This window comes from Amblyraja radiata, chromosome 6 (genome assembly GCF_010909765.2).
Source record: "Amblyraja radiata isolate CabotCenter1 chromosome 6, sAmbRad1.1.pri, whole genome shotgun sequence".
Classification (NCBI taxonomy): domain Eukaryota; kingdom Metazoa; phylum Chordata; class Chondrichthyes; order Rajiformes; family Rajidae; genus Amblyraja; species Amblyraja radiata.
Genome location: NC_045961.1, coordinates 22,441,995 through 22,460,522, shown reverse-complemented (window position 1 = coordinate 22,460,522; position 18,528 = coordinate 22,441,995).

Below are 18,528 nucleotides of genomic sequence, written 5' to 3'. Positions count from 1 at the left end.
GTTAATTTAGATCTTATTACAATTCATATTCTAATAGATCTTGACAGATCGAAATGAAACACTTCCTTTCACTTCTGCCTGGAATTGTGAAGTTTACACACTGTTTACCACCATTTTTGTGGGCCAGCAGAAACTGATTGCTTTATAAGCCTTTCTGAGCAGCACCCAAGTTAGTATGGATGACAGACACAAAATGTTGGAGTAACTCAGCGGGACAGGCTCATCTCTGGAGAGAAGCAATGGGTGATGTTTCGGGTAGCGACCCTTCTTCAGACTTAATAAGGATGAATTAGCTTGTATCTGCTGTCTCTCTACTCAACCACAGATACAGATCCACCACCGATTTTCCAGCATGCTTGGTTCCAGAATCTTTCTGGATTATCCGTTTTGCCAGAGCAACAGAGGTTGCAGCTCAGAGAGGAGTCAAACGGTACTGGATTGGTCTGAGATACCGGCCTACAAAGTCGGCATCGGAAGTCGGCTATAGGAACGTATCTGCTGGCACTGGGCGGGCCGGAGTTCCAGAGCCCTGGTCGCAGATGGAAAAAGTCGACCCACCAATCGGCCTCAGAAGTCGGCTATAGGAATGGATTTGCCAGCTCTGGTTGGGACGGATTTCCAGAGCCCCGGCTGCAGGGGGCAAATTCGACCCGCGGAAGTCCCGCCTCACCCAGCCTTAGGGGAAACATGAGGGGGAACTTCTTTACTCAGAGAGTGGTAGCTGTGTGGAATGAGCTTCCAGTGAAGGTGGTGGAGGCAGGTTCGTTTTTATCATTTAAAAATAAATTGGATAGTTATATGGATGGGAAAGGAATGGAGGGTTATGGTCTGAGCACAGGTATATGGGACTAGGGGAGTTTATGTGTTCGGCACGGACTAGAAGGGTCGAGATGGCCTGTTTCCGTGCTGTAATTGTTATATGGTTATATGGTTAAGTGCCACATTTTTGTGGTGACTTCTGGAGGAGATTTCTAGTGAGCTCTTGTGATTTTACTGGATTTATATATAGCTCTTAGGACTAACGGAATCAAGGGATATGGGGAGAAAGCAGGAACGGGAAGCAGGATTTTGGTTGATCAGCCATGATCATATTGAATGATGGTGCTGGCTCGAAGGGCCGTGTAGCCTACTCCTGCATCTGTTTTCTATATTTCTATGTTAAAGGAGATGCCAGACCACCAGTTGCTGGAAAATCGGTGGTGGGCCTGTAATACCAGTCAACTGCAACTGTTAGCCATTTCCTGCCAACAGGCACTTTCTGCCAACTGTTGGCAAACTCTGCTCATTTTAAAGTTCAATATTAAATACAAAATATTGAATTAAATTTAATTTTTGAGATCTACTTAACTCTACCTATTAGATAATTCCCATTTAACCAAATTCAGTTTCATACAAGCTGTTTAAAATAGACTGCCTACATCCATTCTATACTGTATGACCACTTACCACAACTACCTCACTTCATTATACAATCAATAAATTGCATTTGTTCTGTAAAATTGGTGTTCTGACAAGGAAAAATCTCTTTTGATTTTGTAACATTTAGTAACGTTCAAATGCTACATTAACAAAAACTAAATATGGTGATATAAATCCAAATATTATCCTTTTGACGAGGAAAATATTTTCCTGGACGTGTTGACAAATGATGAAGGTTCTGTGAAACTTTAGGAATCAATAAGGAAAGGAATATCTTTAATTAAGTCTCTGATTTATTTCATCCTTAATTTGGCCATTGCCGTCGGGTTGCGTTTTAAATTGACATATTTCGCTGCTTAATGAGTACAGAATAAGAGTCAATATTACCGAATTGTAAATTAAATCAATAGTATTATAACAGCAGCTAATTTCAGGACAGTCTTATCAACCGATGTTTTATGAAGACACAAACACAATGAGAATGGATGTTGTTAGCAGTTGCCCCACAATTGAATATTATGATATGTACAGGTATTTAAATAATATTTATATGAATGATAAATCTTGCAGTTTATGCGGACATCAACCTCTTATCACTGAGGCCTGAGGTTCCTACCTACCTGAAAGCGGCATTAATTATACGAGTACCAAAGAAGAGTAAAGTGCCTCAATGACAACTGACTGGTGGCACTATCATCCATTTTATTTTACTTTATTTTTTTAATTTTAATTTATTTATATATTATTCTTTTTTCTCATTTATTATATTGCTTATAGTGTACTACGTTTACATATTCTGTTGTGCTGCTGCAAGTAAGAATTTCATTGTTCTATCTGGGACATATGACAGTAAAACACTCTTGAATCTCCGGAGAAACAGCGGGTGCAGCAGCATCTATGGAGCGAAGGAAATAGGCAACGTTTCAGGCCGAAATCCTTCTTCAGACTGAAGAAGGGTTTTGGCCCAAAACGTTGCCTATTTCCTTCGCTCCATAAATGCTGCTGCACCCGCTGAGTTTCTCCAGCACTTTTGTCTACCTTCGGTTTTCCAGCATCTGCAGTTCCTTCTTAAACTCTTGAATCTCTCTAGACTCTTGGTCATGAAATGCTTTGAGTGGTTGATTAGTTATGGCGCACATCAACTTCTACCTGAACAAGAACCTGGACCCAATGTAATTTACCTATGGCCACAACAGGTCAACTGATGATGCTGGCTCTCCACTCTGCACTGGACCATTTAGACAATGAAAACACATACATGTCAGGCTTTTGGCCATAGACTACAGTACAACACAATCATCCCCTCCAAACTGCTCACCAGGTTCACACAACTGGGTCTCTATGCATCCCTCTGCAACTGGATCCTCAACTTCTTCATTAATGGAACACAATCAGTATAAATTCGCAGCAACACCTCCTGCTTGATAAACATCCGCTTAGGAGCACCTCGAGGCTGTGTGCTCAACCCCCTGCTCTACTCACTCTGTAGTCATGATGCTGGAGCTGGATACTGTCCCAACTCCATCTTCAAATTCGCCAATAACACCACCGTTATTGGACGAATTAGGGATGATGCCAAGTCAGAGTTTCGAGGGGAGATCCATTGACTGACTAAATGGTGCCAGAACAACAACCTCATTCTCAACGATAGACAGAAAAAGCTGGAGTAACTCAGCGGGACAGGCAGCATCTCTGGAGTGAAGGAATGAGTGATTTTGGGTCAAGACCCTTCTTCCGACTTTAATCTCAATGTCAGGCTACTGAAAATATGACCTCCACTAAGCTCCAAACTACATAAACTTGTGGGGTGCAGTTTCCATCTTTACACTATTATTGTAGGTTTGTTATTTTTATGTAGACTGAACTTTTTTTTGGTGCTGACAGAGTTTACAGAGTTTTGTGTTTACAGAGTCTTATGTTTGTATACCTGTTGTGCTATTGAAATAACAATTTAACGGTGTGGATTTGGGACATAAGACAATAAAACACTCTTGACTCTTGACTTGACTCTTGACCAATATTTTGTTTCATCTGGTAGGTTCTTTGATATATCTCCTTGTTTTGACTATGTGAGATTTCATGTTTATATGGAGCTTTCCTCTTTTTAATTGCATGTTTTTTTTACATACAAGTACAACTGTTGGTGCAGCCTCAAGCCCTAATGATATCACACAAGAAAACTAATGATTGTGAAAGTAGATTTTTATACAATGAAGTAAATCAGATATGTCGTTTACAGCAATCAATTTTATTTCTAAGACTACACGAAGAGCCCGCCAGCCGCATGCGTGTCAATACGTCGACGCATGGCGCGTGAGTCGGAGCAGTTCGAAACTGCTCTGGCAGGTAAGGTAATTTTGTTTTCAGCAGGCCGCTGCGGGCTCCAAACGGGAGCAGGTACAGCGGGCCTGGAGTAGCTTACGGGCGCAGCCTGTGCGGCTGCCGCCGTTGGAGCTCCGAACGGGAGCAGGCGGCCGAATTTGGATGCCACCGTGGAGGCTCCATTGGAGCTCGGATTCAGTATTGCGGCTGCCAGCATTGGAGCTCCGAACGGGAGCAGGCAGCCAGATTAGAGGCCACCGTGGAAGCTCCATTAGGAGTTTGGGCTGCCAGTGCGGCTAGGCTAGCGATCGCTGCTAATATTAGCAGCAGGCGGTAGTTTAAATATAGCCATGGCTAGGTTAACGATCGCTGCTAAAGATAACAGTAGCCGGTGCTTTTGAAAATTAGCCGCGGCCAGGGCAGCGAACGCTAGGTAAGCTCAGCTGCCATAGCGCCGACCAATTTTTAAACATAGATGCTGCCGGCTGTGGCAGCATACGCTGTAGACCAGCATATAGTGTATGCTCTATTTATAGGGCAGTTATAAATAGAGCTGGCAGTTTTTAATTGTGGTTGCTGTTCGGTCACGTTTGTGACTATCGCAGCAGATAGGATACAAGGGACATTTATTATCACACACCATATGGTGTAGTAAATTTTGACTTTACATTGCGGCACAGAATGGGGCTCCATTGGAGCGGGCGGCTGTTCCAAGTAATGCTCCGAAAGGGAGTCAGCCAAAGGCCTGAGGAGGCAACGCCTGGTTCAGGGCTGCGTTCTATTTCCTTCCCTAAGAACTCCAATATGGCTCCAGAAAGGAGCTCCTGGCTTGGGAAGCCTTTTTTTTCAGCTGTGTCTATCAGACACCTGTGGAGCAATACCTGGTTCAGGGTTGCGTCATGATAATTTCCGCTCAATAGAGGGGACTGTTGGAGATTCTTTCATAAGAGACCCCAATCATGTGGATATCGATAAAGCAGTCGAATCTTTGATCTAATGGGGCTATGCTTCTGTTTAATCATATGAACAAACTATGTTCCGTGTACCGGAGGCATTATAGACGGCTCCAGCAATTTACCTGTGACAGCACCTGGCAGGGTTACAGTATTTCTCCCACTCTGTCGAGGGGAGTATCGGGATGAGGTGACTCCGATTATAATTCTAGCTCATCCAAGTCATATGGGGGCCAGAGGCCTGAGGAAGTAACACCTGGTGCAGGGTTGCGCTCTATTTCCTCCCTGAAATACTCCATTGAGGCTCCAGAACGGAGCAAGGACTCGGAGTCACTAGCAGGTGCAGCCTGTCTGGTAAGTATAATAAATAATGATGATTTATACCGACAGAGCGCCGATCTGCACAGCTAGTCGGACGATTCGGGTCAAGGGGATTCTGTCCCCACAACTATGGCAGATGTGATTGGCCGTTTGTCTCAATTGGAACATCTGATGAATCTGATGGTGGCACGAGATATGCTCCGTGTTACGGAGGCATGCACAGGCAGTTCGAGTCATATGCCTGTTGCAACACCTGCTTCAGGGTTGCAATATTCCTCCCACTCGGATGAAAGGAGTGTTGGAGATGGTGCCAAATATTATGCTCCATGTTACGGAGGTATGCACAGGCAGTTCAAGTCATATGCCTGTAGCAATGCCTGGTTCAGGGTTGCAATATCCCTCCCACACGGAAGAGTATCGGAGATGGTGGCACAAAATATGCTCCGTGTTACGGAGGCATGCACAGGCAGTTCGAGTCATACACCTGCGGCAGCGCCTAGTTCAGGGTTGCACTATTTCTCCTACTCTAGGAGAGTGTCAGAGATTAGTATGGAGCTGACACCGAACATGAGCATGTGCCTGAATCCCATGCTTTAATGCATGATGTACGAGAGTCGCATAAGGAAGAGCTGCCTGCTCTTGCCTCTAAATTTGCTGTTCCCTCAGGGACGGGCAAGCCACTACAAGAGGAGTTGGTCAGCGGCATCAGCTCCTAACATCATACCAGCTGAAGAAATGGCAAGCATGGCAGATAGGGTCTGCAAATGGAACTTTGCTGAAGCTCCAACAAGCAAATCGACCCGGGTTCAGAGACGCTGGCAGGTAAGGTATGTTTATTCACCTCTGTAAAACTCCGAAATGCAGCAGTCTGTCGGCTCAGGTTTGGGTTTACTGGCAGCATGGGCTGTCCAGTATATTTTCACTGTCACTGAGAAAGATCAGGTTGATCCAGAAACATTGGCAGGGTGCCTTGCATAGTAACCTCTGTAAGATCCAAGTAAGAACAGCTTGGTTACGTTGGTTCAGGGTAGACCATCATGGAACTGGCTGGCCTTATGGGTCATATTGACCAGGGAAGCACTGCCTCATCATCTGTGATTGAAGTTATCAGACTGCTCAGTAGAATGAAGTAGTGGAAGTCTTCCTCAACATATGGTTTATTTTCTCCTCAGATAGTAGAGTTGTCAGTTCATTAGAAACATCATTGCCATCCTCTCTGGGATAGGTAGCTACCAGCAGGAAGCTGGTCTGGCATATAATATTTTTATCCGACCTGGATGTTCATGTTGTGAATCAACAATGTGTTTATAATAATCCGTAGGCTCTCCATACCAGTATTCCTGATTGAGTGGTGGGTCGAAGAGATTGTGTTGTGCACTCAGGCGACTCAGACAAGTGGTTTCAGTCAGAGGACTGCGAAGCAATTCCTGATTCAGGTTTGCATTATGCTAAATTCCACTCTGAGGAAGCACGCTGAGGATTTGTGGTGACTCTTATAGTCAAGGGTTGACAGGGAACTCGTATTCCCACATCAAGGGGAGACTGTGTTTTCAGCTCTAGTCATAAGGTTCTGATTATATGTTATCAGCAAAATGTATGAATAACTAGATAATGCATCTTCCGCGGCAAGAGAAGCCAAACATTTCCCGTCCGTATGGTCAATAGAGGAACGGTGGTTCCGAGTGGAATCAGTGACATCTCATCGGAGGATGAGTGGTCTGGCCAAGACAAGAGGAGTATATTTCTGATACTTCTCAAGATTACAGAAACATGGAGCATGCCGAATCAGGTTAACATTTGGCTAATCTGATCATCAAAGGTCAAAGGTATCAAAGGTATTTTATTGGTCACATTCACATACACCTAGGTGTAGTGAAGTGAAATGCTTCTTGCCATTTTGCAGCACATAAAGAAGGAATACAGACATAACATTAATAAGAGTTTTAAACATAAAGAACATCCCCCCACAATGGTTCCCATTATGAGGGAAGGCACAAAGTCCAGTCCCCAACCCCAGTTCACCCATAGTCGGGCCTATTGAGGCCTCCACAGTTGCCTCTACGGAGGCCCGATGTTCCAGGCCGTTCTCGCCGGGTGATGTTGCTCCGGCGTCGGGAGAGTCCTCTCAGCGGCTTGGGAACCCTGGACCGGCCGCTTCCGTGCTGGAGGCCGCGTCTTCCAAAGCCAACAAGGCCGCGCCGGTTGGAGCTCCACAACTGCCGATCTCATCTAGAGATCCCAGGCTCCCGGTGTAAAGTCAGCACCGCCGCCCGCAGCTGATCGCTCCACAGTCCCGCAGCTCCGCGATGTTGTTCCCGGCGGTCTCAGCTCACCGGAGCTCCAGCGCGGCGACCCGGGCAAGGCATCGCCCGCTCCGCGATAGCGCTCCAGCGCTGTGCCGCCGTCGAAGCCGAGGATCTGGGCGGTCCCCGACAGGAAAGGCCGCTCCAGGCCCGCTGGTAGGCTGCAAGGATGGGTCGAAGCTGCAGCCCGGAGAATAGCTGCCTCTCCGACCAGGTAGGGACCCTGAAAGGTAGTTTCCCCCTCCCCCCCCCCCCACCCCCCACATAAAAAAGTCTAGACCTCCAAACAAAACACTTAACTAACTAAAATAAAAATTAAAAAGATGAAAAGACAGACAGCTGCTGGCTGGGCAGCCGTGCACAGGACAGCCCCCCCGTGCACAGGACAGCGCCCCCGACATGTGTTTAGTTACCCAGTTTAAGATGGATGATTGGCTTTCAGCAATTTAACTGATTCAGAGAATCGATCTTGAAGATGCATACTTTGCCATATCTATACACATGAGGCACAGATTATCTGGTGTTTTGATAACAAAGCCAGTGGTGGAAGCCAATGCTGCCCTACTCAGATCAAAGGGCATTGTGTCATCAAGTTTTAGATAATATGCAAAATTTGCAGCTGATAAAACTTAGGGGTTATCAGTAGATACCTCTTGCGATATTAAGAATGAGGCAACATGAAATTTAATAGTGCCAATTTTGCCTATTCATTCAGGCCATGGTAAGGCGGCTGAAGCAACTCCTATTTACTCGATCATGAGTGATGGCTGGGGCAGCCTGTCTTCTCGGGCAGCTAGCTCTGCACGATTGTATGGGAAGTTTGTGAACAAAATATGTGAGTTACTTTTAAACGGAAGAAACAGAGGTTTGTGTGGCTTTCATTTTGAGCCTAGAGAAGCGTTTATGTGATAGCACAATTGACACTTTGTGCTGCTTTGTCATTCTCTATAGTACCATAAGTGGGACAATAAATGATTGGTTATTCACCCGCTGTTCACTAACATTATGCAGGGTGTTTTTTATATGACCACTCTAATAGTCTACACTCATTGTAGTGTGCGATGCATATCAGTAAATTATTATGCAAACATTCTTCTACTGTATTCCTAATGGGAGCAGTATTTTTAAGATGGTTATGTTTTCAGCAACTGTTCTCAGCGCAAAGAACACAGTCTTTACTCAATCTCTGGCTCGGTCTCTGGGTCATAACTGACAATAGGGTAGCTTGTTATGGGAATGATCTCATATGCAAAATGGGCATGATTGCGTACATTTGAAGTTGACAGCATACCCACCTTAGCAGAGATTGGGGGTGTCATTAGGTATACAAGTGCACTGAGCTTGCTAGTACCCATGAGATGAAAGATAGTTTCTTTATTTTTATTCAATAGTCTCAAGATATTGCCGATGGCTCATTAGCAGCCAATAGAATGGATAGTTCCCTTTCATCATACAGCAAGAGGTTTACATAGTGCGTGTTAATAAATTATAAAATTTGGTTGAATATGTCTGGATATTTGCAGATAGAATTCTGCACAGTGTTGCATGAGTTATTGTCTAACTCAAAGTCAATTGGGACTATGGTCCGGTTAAGAACAGTGGCCATGTATGCAAGTTAGCCTCATGGTATTAGTTACCCATGTTTTTCTACCATTAATAGTGTAGGGGTTTGGTTTCCCTTTACTCCACTTCGGGCCCAACTGCCCGAGTCATTCTCTCCCTTGTCGGAGGGCCAAACGGCCACCACTCCACTCGAGCGGTTTCCAAGAGAGAGAATACAACAAAAGGGATTCCCCTAGGTTCTAGACCTCGGAATTATGGTGGGATATGATAAAAGGTTGAATTGACCAGAGTGTGCTGATGAGAGAAAACAGAAACCAAGATGGACTCAAAGCAAGTCTAAAATTTACAGGCTTTATTAAACAATGAGAAATCGCATCTCACCAACACTACATAATACGTGGCTAAACTTATGCTTTAAACTAAGACTATGGACGGAAAACTATCGGGCACGTCGTAGAACTTACTTTACACAATTTTACTCCCCTTTCCCTTTCTTTTCTCAACCTCTATCCTATTTCGGGAACTTCACCAGGTCACCGGGATACTTACAGCTAGGTTGATGCAGGCCCACGAGCTGTCCAGCAGAGCAGAAAGAGAGCGAGTTCTGGCTTGACTCCGGCTTTTATACCTGAGTTTCCTTTGAAACCCCCAGGTGGTCCTCTGGATAAAAAGGTTCTTTTGATGATTCCCAGTTTCGATCTGGCATGAACAATAGGCTTCCGATGATAAGGGGTTTGCTGATGTCATGATCCCTCAGCCTGATCGTTATCCCATCACCTGGATGGGCTCCTATTGCCTCGATGGATGGGTCATCCCCGATGGTGATTGTGCTTGCTGCTGGCCTGTTTACCACCGTCTGCTGAGGCTTGGTTCCTTCCTTTGTGTATCCAAGATAATCTCGTTATCTCCGTCTCAGCCTTTCCTGCCCACACCATTCACATAGTTGTGTGATGCCCAAGTCCACAGGCCAGACAGGTTTGAAACTTGAAACTGATTCTTTCTTTGTGGATTGGGGGGTTTTCGTTGCAGCCAGCAAATCTGTGTTTTTAAAATATCCATGTCCTTATCCGAGTTCTTCCATTATTTTGGAGGATTTGCTCCAATAACTTACATGCCCCTACGATATGTCCAGGCTTGCACGGACCGTATCGATTGACAAAGTTAGTGGCCAATCCTCCAGCCTCAAGAGCTGTAAACACTCCTGGTGATAAGGTGAAATTATGTACCCCGAAAGCCCCCTTAATTGCTAGACTAGGCCCTCGAAGCACATTAACTTACACTATACACCTATTACTTTACATCAATCCCACAAACCAGACAGTACCCTCACGACCATTCCCTGAAAATGCAGGGATTACAACATATGTACAAAAACTATTGCACTAGAGTACAGACATTTTACAGTGATGGGGTGTCGTTACGGTGACGTTGGGCGGCTCGATTTACCAGCTGTTTTAATTTGGCCATCCTCCTCCGCCTTTTAAATTTGCAATTAATGCATAGCAAATACAGCACAATTATCATCTGGCAGATGATCAGAACATGGGACACGATGCGGACCAATGCTGGAACTATGATCCAGGACTCCAGGTCCAACCAACTTGGAGACATGATCTCTTCGATCTCCCTGGCGATATCCAGAGTCTTTTGTTCCAGGGAGAAGAAGTGTTTGTGCGACAACTCGACCGCCACCAGCAACTCTTTTAATTTTTCATTCACTGTAGGAATATCATACCCAAAATCGGCAACATAGTTAAATAAATCAGTTACATTTTCTCGTACCGAGAGGTGAACCGAAGAAGGTTCCGGGATGGGTAATATTCGCTGCTGTGCCACATGGACTTCTGCCCTGGGTTTAAAGCAGAAGCTGCTGTGCGGTATCGGGCACCACAGCTGTGATCCGTGCTGATACCGCTGGGCACTTGTGGTGACACAGTACGTCCCACTGCCTATATACGCCACCTGTGGAGGGACATGGTCTGCCGCCATCGCCTCCATGGTGCAGTTTATAGGCTGTGCCCCAATAGCCCTGAACCCACACTGAGGCCTAGCCTCAGCGCCCATGTGCTGGGGACACAGGATTACCTGTGCTCCCTGGCTCCGACAACCCAAAAGGTCAATGCCTGTCACAGCTTGCTCCCTCACTATGACATAGGGCGGGACCTTCCCGTAGCGAATATGCACCCCCCCACGAACAACTCCCACGTTCTCCACTCGGTACAGAGGAGCTGGTCGTGCCGAGGTTCCCATCACCGGGATTCTTACGACCACTCCCATTATGGTGTGATTGGATTTTCCACAATCCACCGGTACCGGGTAGGCCTCGGAGGCCACACGAAGCTGACAAGGACTCAAAGTGCTGTTATAAGGGTGTAGCGCTGCTAGGTGCTGGTTGCTTATCCAGGAGGGGATCCGACCTTGCCTCAGGTCTTCCAGGTTGCTCCTCCCCTCCCCCAACAACCACGCACCATACAGCCCACACACCTCATTCTGTGCAGCCTGATCGGACGCATTCCGGTCCTCTTTAATCAAAGCGTTTATCATTTTTGCATGTGTCTCCAATTGTGCTATGATTTCCTTTAGATGTAGAGTCATTGCCACCTCTTCGTGCAGTCCCGATCCTACCACCGCATTTTCCTCCCCCAGAACCTTTCGTAACTGGCCCTTCAACTGATTGATCTGCAGGGCCAGTTCTACGTTGTCCATGCTATTAATAATAGACGTCCCCGTGTTAAATGCTGTAAACCCGTCGTTAACCACCCCTCGTCTTTGCCTACCGGACCCCAAAGTGAAATCCCATCCCCCGCGGTACATCTCCTCTATGTCTATGTCCCCGAAATCCAGGTTGTGGAATTTCTGGAACATGTCTTTTTACAGGGCCTGATATAATAATTCCGTCGCGCGGGGGCACCATGCGGGTAACCGCACTTCAGTCAAATCCGATGGACTCCTCCGTGACCCCGCGACGCGCCACGCACATCCGGAGGCATATCGTTGCCATCATTCATACGGCGGGGCTACTTATCTGGAAAACAAAGCAAAACACCTCCTTGCCTCCACAGCTATCCGCCTAAAATAGCATTCGGGGCTTTGATTTTGTCTGTTATGGTCTACTTGGCCCACAGCACATCGCTTCGATCCCGTACTGTCTGTCCCTGTACTCCCCTGTATCTATACAAAACCTTATATCTAATTACCAAACGCTAACTACACAAACCACACACAAACCAATGCTATATACAACGCCACCCGTCTCCGGGTGACCAACTCATAACTGGTCCCCGTCACGCTGGGGCCACCCCTCTGTTGGGCCCTCCCGTGCAGGCCAGAACTCCTCCTGTTGAGGGGCCTGACTGCCCCTCACCTCCCTTTGCACTACGGGGTTTTGAGATACCCCTACGTTCCCTGTGGAGACTGGGCTCCCTCCAGCCGCACTCCGTAGTGCCCTGTTTCGGCCACTCTCCTTCCCGGCCCTCCTGTGGCCGGCCCTAGCCCTAGGTTTAATTAGGGATGGGGACCACCCTACTGGGAGTTTAGTGACCCTGTCACTCCTACGTCTGACCGGGGGTTCCCACACCAGAGGTGATACCTCCATCTCCTCTGCTTCTGCTAGTTCTGCCTCTCTTAGGCAGTCTACGGTACCTGCCTGCGGAGGGCTGGAGTCAGCCTCCTTCTCCGCTGCTTCCAGTCCTCGCCCTGGAACACAGCCGGCTACTTCAGGCTGACTACCTGTGGACTCGCCTGGCTCCCCTACGGTTTCCACATCAACCCGGGTCTGTTCTTAATCCTGTTCTCTGACATGTACCCCTTTCTTACTTTTCCCTGCCCTTGTGGGGTCAAACAATTTACACTGGTTGATGTGGAACCATTTGACTCTACGGGGAAGCTGAATGGCATACACCATGGGACTGGCTTTGTCCACTATGTTGTATGGGCCCGCATACAAGGGTTCAAACACCCCTACCCTAGCATATCTCCTGACCATTACCTGGTCTCCCACTGCCCACTCGTAATGCCTGCGAGGCTCCAGCAGTAGCTTGTTTCTTTGGGTGCTGGGCCCCCATGTTTCTGGCTGGCTGCCTGCCAGTGAATCTGCCTAAGTTGTTCAAATAGCCTCTTGGCAAACTTGTCCCGGTTCACTTCCCTGAGCTGTCCCTCTGTTAGGGCTGGGACCATAACGTGCATAGGCGTTCTCATGACCCGGCCCGTCATAAGCTCATGGGGAGAGTACCCCGTACTCCTGGACTGGCTGGCCCAAATCCCCATAAGGACCAGGGGTAAAACCTCCACCCACTGGTTGGGTGAGTCCCCTGTTTCCTTCCTTAACCTTTCCTTTATTGTCCGGTTCAACCGCTCTACCGGACCCGAGGACTGGGGGTGGTAGGCCACATGCCACTTGGCCTTGATGCCCAGTATTCTAAGGGTGGACTGCATGACCTGTCCTGTGAAATGCCTCCCCTGATCTGACTCCACGAACTGTGGGAGTCCCCACCTGGTGAACACCTCCCTAACCAGGATTTTTGCCATACCCATAGCAGTGGCTGCTCTGCAAGGGAAGGCCTCTACCCATTTTGAGAACACATCCACAAGGACTAAGCAGTACTTGTAACCCCCTTGAGCGGTTGGAAGGGGTCCGATGTAGTTGATTTGAATCGACTGCCATGGCCCCTCCACCCTCCTGATGTGTCCCATAGAAACCTTCCTTTTCTGGGGGTCTGGGTTGTTTGCTGCGCAAACCAGACAGCTTGCACAAAAGTCGCGAACGTCTTCCCTGAGCCCTGGCCACCATCCTGCCATGTCTACTCGCTGCCATGTGGTCTCTGGCCCGGGGTGAACTGCCCCTGGACCCTCATGGGCTAGTTTTAAAAATTCCCTTCTGTACAGGGAAGGCACGACCCACTTATCTCCCTTGAATAACATGCCTTCCTTTACTGACATGTCTTTACCCCCATACGGTCCCTCTATTTTCTCCTGCCTGCAAATGGCTGCTGAGGCAGCCTTTAAAATAGGGTCTTGTGCCTGGACCGTGGTCAGGTCCGGAGCCAAAACCACTCCTGCACTCTCCTTTTCTCGAGGCTGCTCCCTGGCTGCAGCTACCTGTCCTTCCTCATAGGGGTCCCATGCTTTCCCACTCCTAGCTCCTTCCCTGGCCAAGCAATCCGCCGTCTGATTTCCCTCGCCCCGTTGCTCTGTTTTGGAATGGGCCTTCACCTTATGGATATATCTATCCCTGCCCTTCCCTACGGCTGCTACAATCCTCTCTAATAGGGGTTTAGTGGTCAGGGGCTTCCCGTCCAATGAGGTGTACCTTCGGCGGGACCAGATGGCCAGATATTCCGTGCAGGAATTGCATGTGAACATGCTGTCCGAACATATGGTGTATGGAGTGGGGAAACGCTCGGGATGGGTCACCACGTACATTACCGCCGCCAGCTCGGCCTGCTGGGCGCTTAACGTATGTGGGAGTTTAAGAGCTAGGGCTATCTCTGCCTCAGGGTCCCAGATCCCACAGCCCGTGAGCCGTATGCCCTCGGACACGGAACTGGACCCGTCCACGTATATTTCCCTACCCGTGGGATGTAACCCTGCTCTAAGCCCAAAGTCCACCTCCCATACCCCTTCCACCGAGCAATGGTGTGGCTCCCCTGGGTACACCAAATTGGCTGCGAGCTTGGGCTCACATAGCCTCTCAACCCGTAAGGCCATTTGGGAAAGGAGAAGGGTCCAGCGAGTGATCCTCGCACTGCTAACGGTCCCATCCTTAATCCGACCGTCCAGCAGCATCTGGGTTGGGGTATGGTGGGTCAGGAGGGTTATGGGGGACATTCTTATGAAGACCTGTACCCTCTTCATTGCCCAGTATGTGGCTAGCAGGTGCCGCTCACAGTTTGAATAGGACCTTTCTACCTCTGTGAGGACTCTGGAGGAATACACCACTGGCCTTAACTTGCCGTGCCGTTCCTGGAGGAGCACTGCGCTCAGGCCATCGCTGCTTGCGGCTACCTCCAGGAAAAATTCCTCCCTGTAGTCGATGGCACCCAGATCTGGGGCCTTTTGCAGGTCCCGTTTCAAATGAACGAATGCCGACTCGCACTGCTCATCCCACTCCCACTCTACCCCTTTGCGTAGCAGCCGGTGCAGAGGTGCTGCGGTCGCGGCATAGTCCTCTATAAAGTCTCGGCAGTAGCCCGTGACTCCCAGAAATGATCTTACACCCCCCACGTCCGTTGGGACTGGGAGTTCCTGCACTGCCTGCCTTCTTGCTGTATCGATACCCCTTTCTCCGGCCCTAAGGGTCAGTCCCAAGAACTTTACCTCTTGTAACCCTATCTGTGCCTTCTTGGGATTTATTTTTAAACCGCTCTTACAGAGCAGCTCCAGCAGTTCATTTACTAGGGGCCCATGTTCCTCACTAGTGTCCGTAAATAGCAAAATATCGTCCACATACTGGACGATCTTGTGGGGCTCACTAAATTCCTTTAAACATTCTGCCATGCATTGGTGGAAAATACTGGGGCTATTGTGGAACCCTTGGGGAAGACAGTTCCACGTGTACTGCTGCCCCTTGAATGTGAAAGCAAATTTGTACTGGTCTTCCTTCCTGACCGGGATAGACCAGAAACCGTTCGAGATGTCCAGCACCATAAATACAGATGCAGACGCTGGAATTTCCGCTAATAGGTCTGCTACAGCTGCCACAGTTGGTGCGCAAGCCGGAATATTCTTATTCAGGACCCTATAATCTACCATGGTCCTCCAGGAATTGTCTGGCTTCCGAACGGGCCAGAGCGGTGAGTTCACGTGGGTAGCTATGGGCCTCAAAACGCCTTGCTTAACCAGTGAACTCAGGGCGACTTCTAAGTCAGCCTCCGCTTCTCGGGGAAAACTATACTGTTTCTGTGGTCGGGACATGGGATCCCCGTCTATCCTGACCTCTGTTCCTGTGACCCTTCCACAGTCGTGCTTGTGAGTAGCAAATGCGGCCAAATTTCGCTTAACATGGCCTCGATACTCTGTCGGGGTCTGCCTCACTAGGACCTCTAGATCGTACCCCTCTCTGGGCTTCACGACACACAGAGCCCCTCTCTCTGATGCCCTCTCGATGACCATTACCTCCTTCTCTCTCTCAGCCCCTTCTCCTGCAATGCCCCACAAACAGTGGTTCCTCAGGTCCACCAGGACCTGGTGGGCCATTATAAAGTCGGCGCCTAGTATCCCTTTTCCCTCCTGCTCCCAACTCATCAGGACGCATTTCCACTGCGCCTGGAGTGCTCCTAATTGAATGTACAAGGGAACAGAGAAAAACCCCGTCTTCTTGTTTCCCGTAAAACCGACAAGACTATAGGGTACCCCACTAGAGAGAGGGGATGTACGGGGATTGTCCGTGTGGACAATGGTACTGGAAGCACCTGTGTCCAGCAGGTAACTCCCGACCACATCCTGGACCTCCATCTTGACCCAGGGTCTCCCACATGGGCCATACTCTAATGGGCATAGGAATGTGGGCTGTTTCGCTGGCAGTCATAAAGGTGCCGGGGGTGCGGATACGGGCGCGCCCTGGCCTGTTGCCATGGCTACCTGTCCGGACCCTCCCACCTTTGACTGCAAATAGGTAATTAGATCTCTTACATCTATTGTTACCTCCGGGGCTGGGTTGGCCGTTACCGGGGTCCTATCCCCCACTGCTCTACTTGGGTTTCTGCACTCCCTCTTGTAGTGCCCGGGCTTCCCACACCCATAGCACACCGGCCTCATCTCGGAAGAGGTCCGGCTGCCTTCCTGTTTCCACTGCCTCCTTTTGGGGGGTGCCGGTACTATTTTGTGCACCTTGCCCTTAAAGGGCTTCTCCTCACTTCTCTCCCCATTGCGGTATGCAAGGGTGAGCTTCCTGATCACCTCCGCCTCGTTAAGGTTTGGGTCAGCTGGGTCGAACCAGTGCTCGGCCCTTGCCCTAACTCGCGGGAGGCAATTCGCCACCAGAGTCTTCAGCCAGTGAGCTGTTCTCTCATCTAAATTCTGCCTATCTAAAGGCATCCCACACGCTCCCTCATACACTGCCCACAGCCTGTCTGCGAACATGTCCGGCGACTCAGCTACCTGCTGCTTCGTCTCCCCCACCCTGGTGAAAGGACTACCCTGATTCAACCCCATGGCCTCCAGAACCGCTGTCTGTGCCGCTACCCATGTTTCAGGTCTTCCCCCTTCCCTGGAGGTCACCGCCTTGCATAGGTATGAATCCAGGGTCATCAGTAGCAGCTTTACCCGTTCTACCTCATCGCAATCGTTTATGTCGGCTGCCTGCTGCACCTCCATAAAATGCAATGACGGGTCTCCCGCCCTGGTTAACCTGGGAAAGTGAGCCACCATCCCCCTCAGCACATGTGCCCCATGGGGAATGATGATATCACTCTCTATGGGCCCCCTATCTGCCTGCCCTACCGGGGGACCATATTTCCTTTGCCGTACCGGGCACATCTGCCCTACTCGGGGCTGTTGCCCCTTTACCCCCGGCTCTCCCACCATGATCGGTAACCCCACCACCTCGTGGTGTGCTACACATGGCGCAGACGCCACTAACTGAGGGTGCTCTCCCGCCCCTCCTTGGGCCTGTCCCTCCCCGGAAAACCCGAACCCCACCTGCCGACCCGGACCTATCCCCGGCGCCTCAGGAGGCGGTCTATTCCCCTTTGCCCCTGGGGAATCATCTGCTGAGGGAAGCCCTCTGCCCCCGGGGGACCCCCTGGTCCTACCAGGTGAACACGTCCCCTAGTCTTGGACAGAGTCTCCTCCAGCTGCGCTATCCTTGCCTGGCAAGGCCCGTGATCACTATCGCCTAGCTTGCTACGGGCCACCCTGTATGCTGCTTGGATATCTTGGAACTTTCCCTCCAGCTCCCTGCACTTCTGTGTACTCTGAGCCAGGAGTTCCTGGGCGTTCCGTTCCCTCTCCTTTGCCTCTACCACCTGGCATTGGAGGAATTCCTGGGCATTTCTGTGGGACCCTCGCCTGCAAGATACACTGCCTGGCTTTACTGCATTCCTCAGATAGCCCTTCCCCTTCTCTAGCGCTTTCTTCAGCGCTGGCCCTAGCTTCTCTCAGTTGCTCTTCCAGTCTATCTACCTGTCTCTGCATTTTTGCTACCTGCTGTGATAGGCACGCTAGCCAAACTGCCTTTTCCTGCCCTTTATTATACGCTTTGCTTTCCGTCCATTGAGCAGCAGCTTCTGCAGGCTGCTGTGCTGTCAACAATGCTATCACCCATTGTTTGGTGAGATTGATCTTTTTAAACAGATAAGCGGAGATTCTCTCCTCCATCTTGTTACGTTCTCTCACTCCCTCTGGCAAATCACATATCCCAAACCACCGAGGTCCTGCCATGGTCACCATTCTGTAGGGGTTTCGTTTCCCTTTACTCCACTTCGGGCCCAACTGCCCGAGTTATTCTCTCCCTTGTTGGAGGGTCAAACGGCCACCACTCCACTCGAGCGGTTTCCAAAAGAGAGAATACAACAAAAGGGATTCCCCTAGGTTCTAGACCTCGGAATTATGGTGGGATATGATAAAAAGGTTGAATTGACCAGAGTGTGCTGATGAGAGAAAACAGAAACCAAGATGGACTCAAAGCAAGTCTAAAATTTACAGGCTTT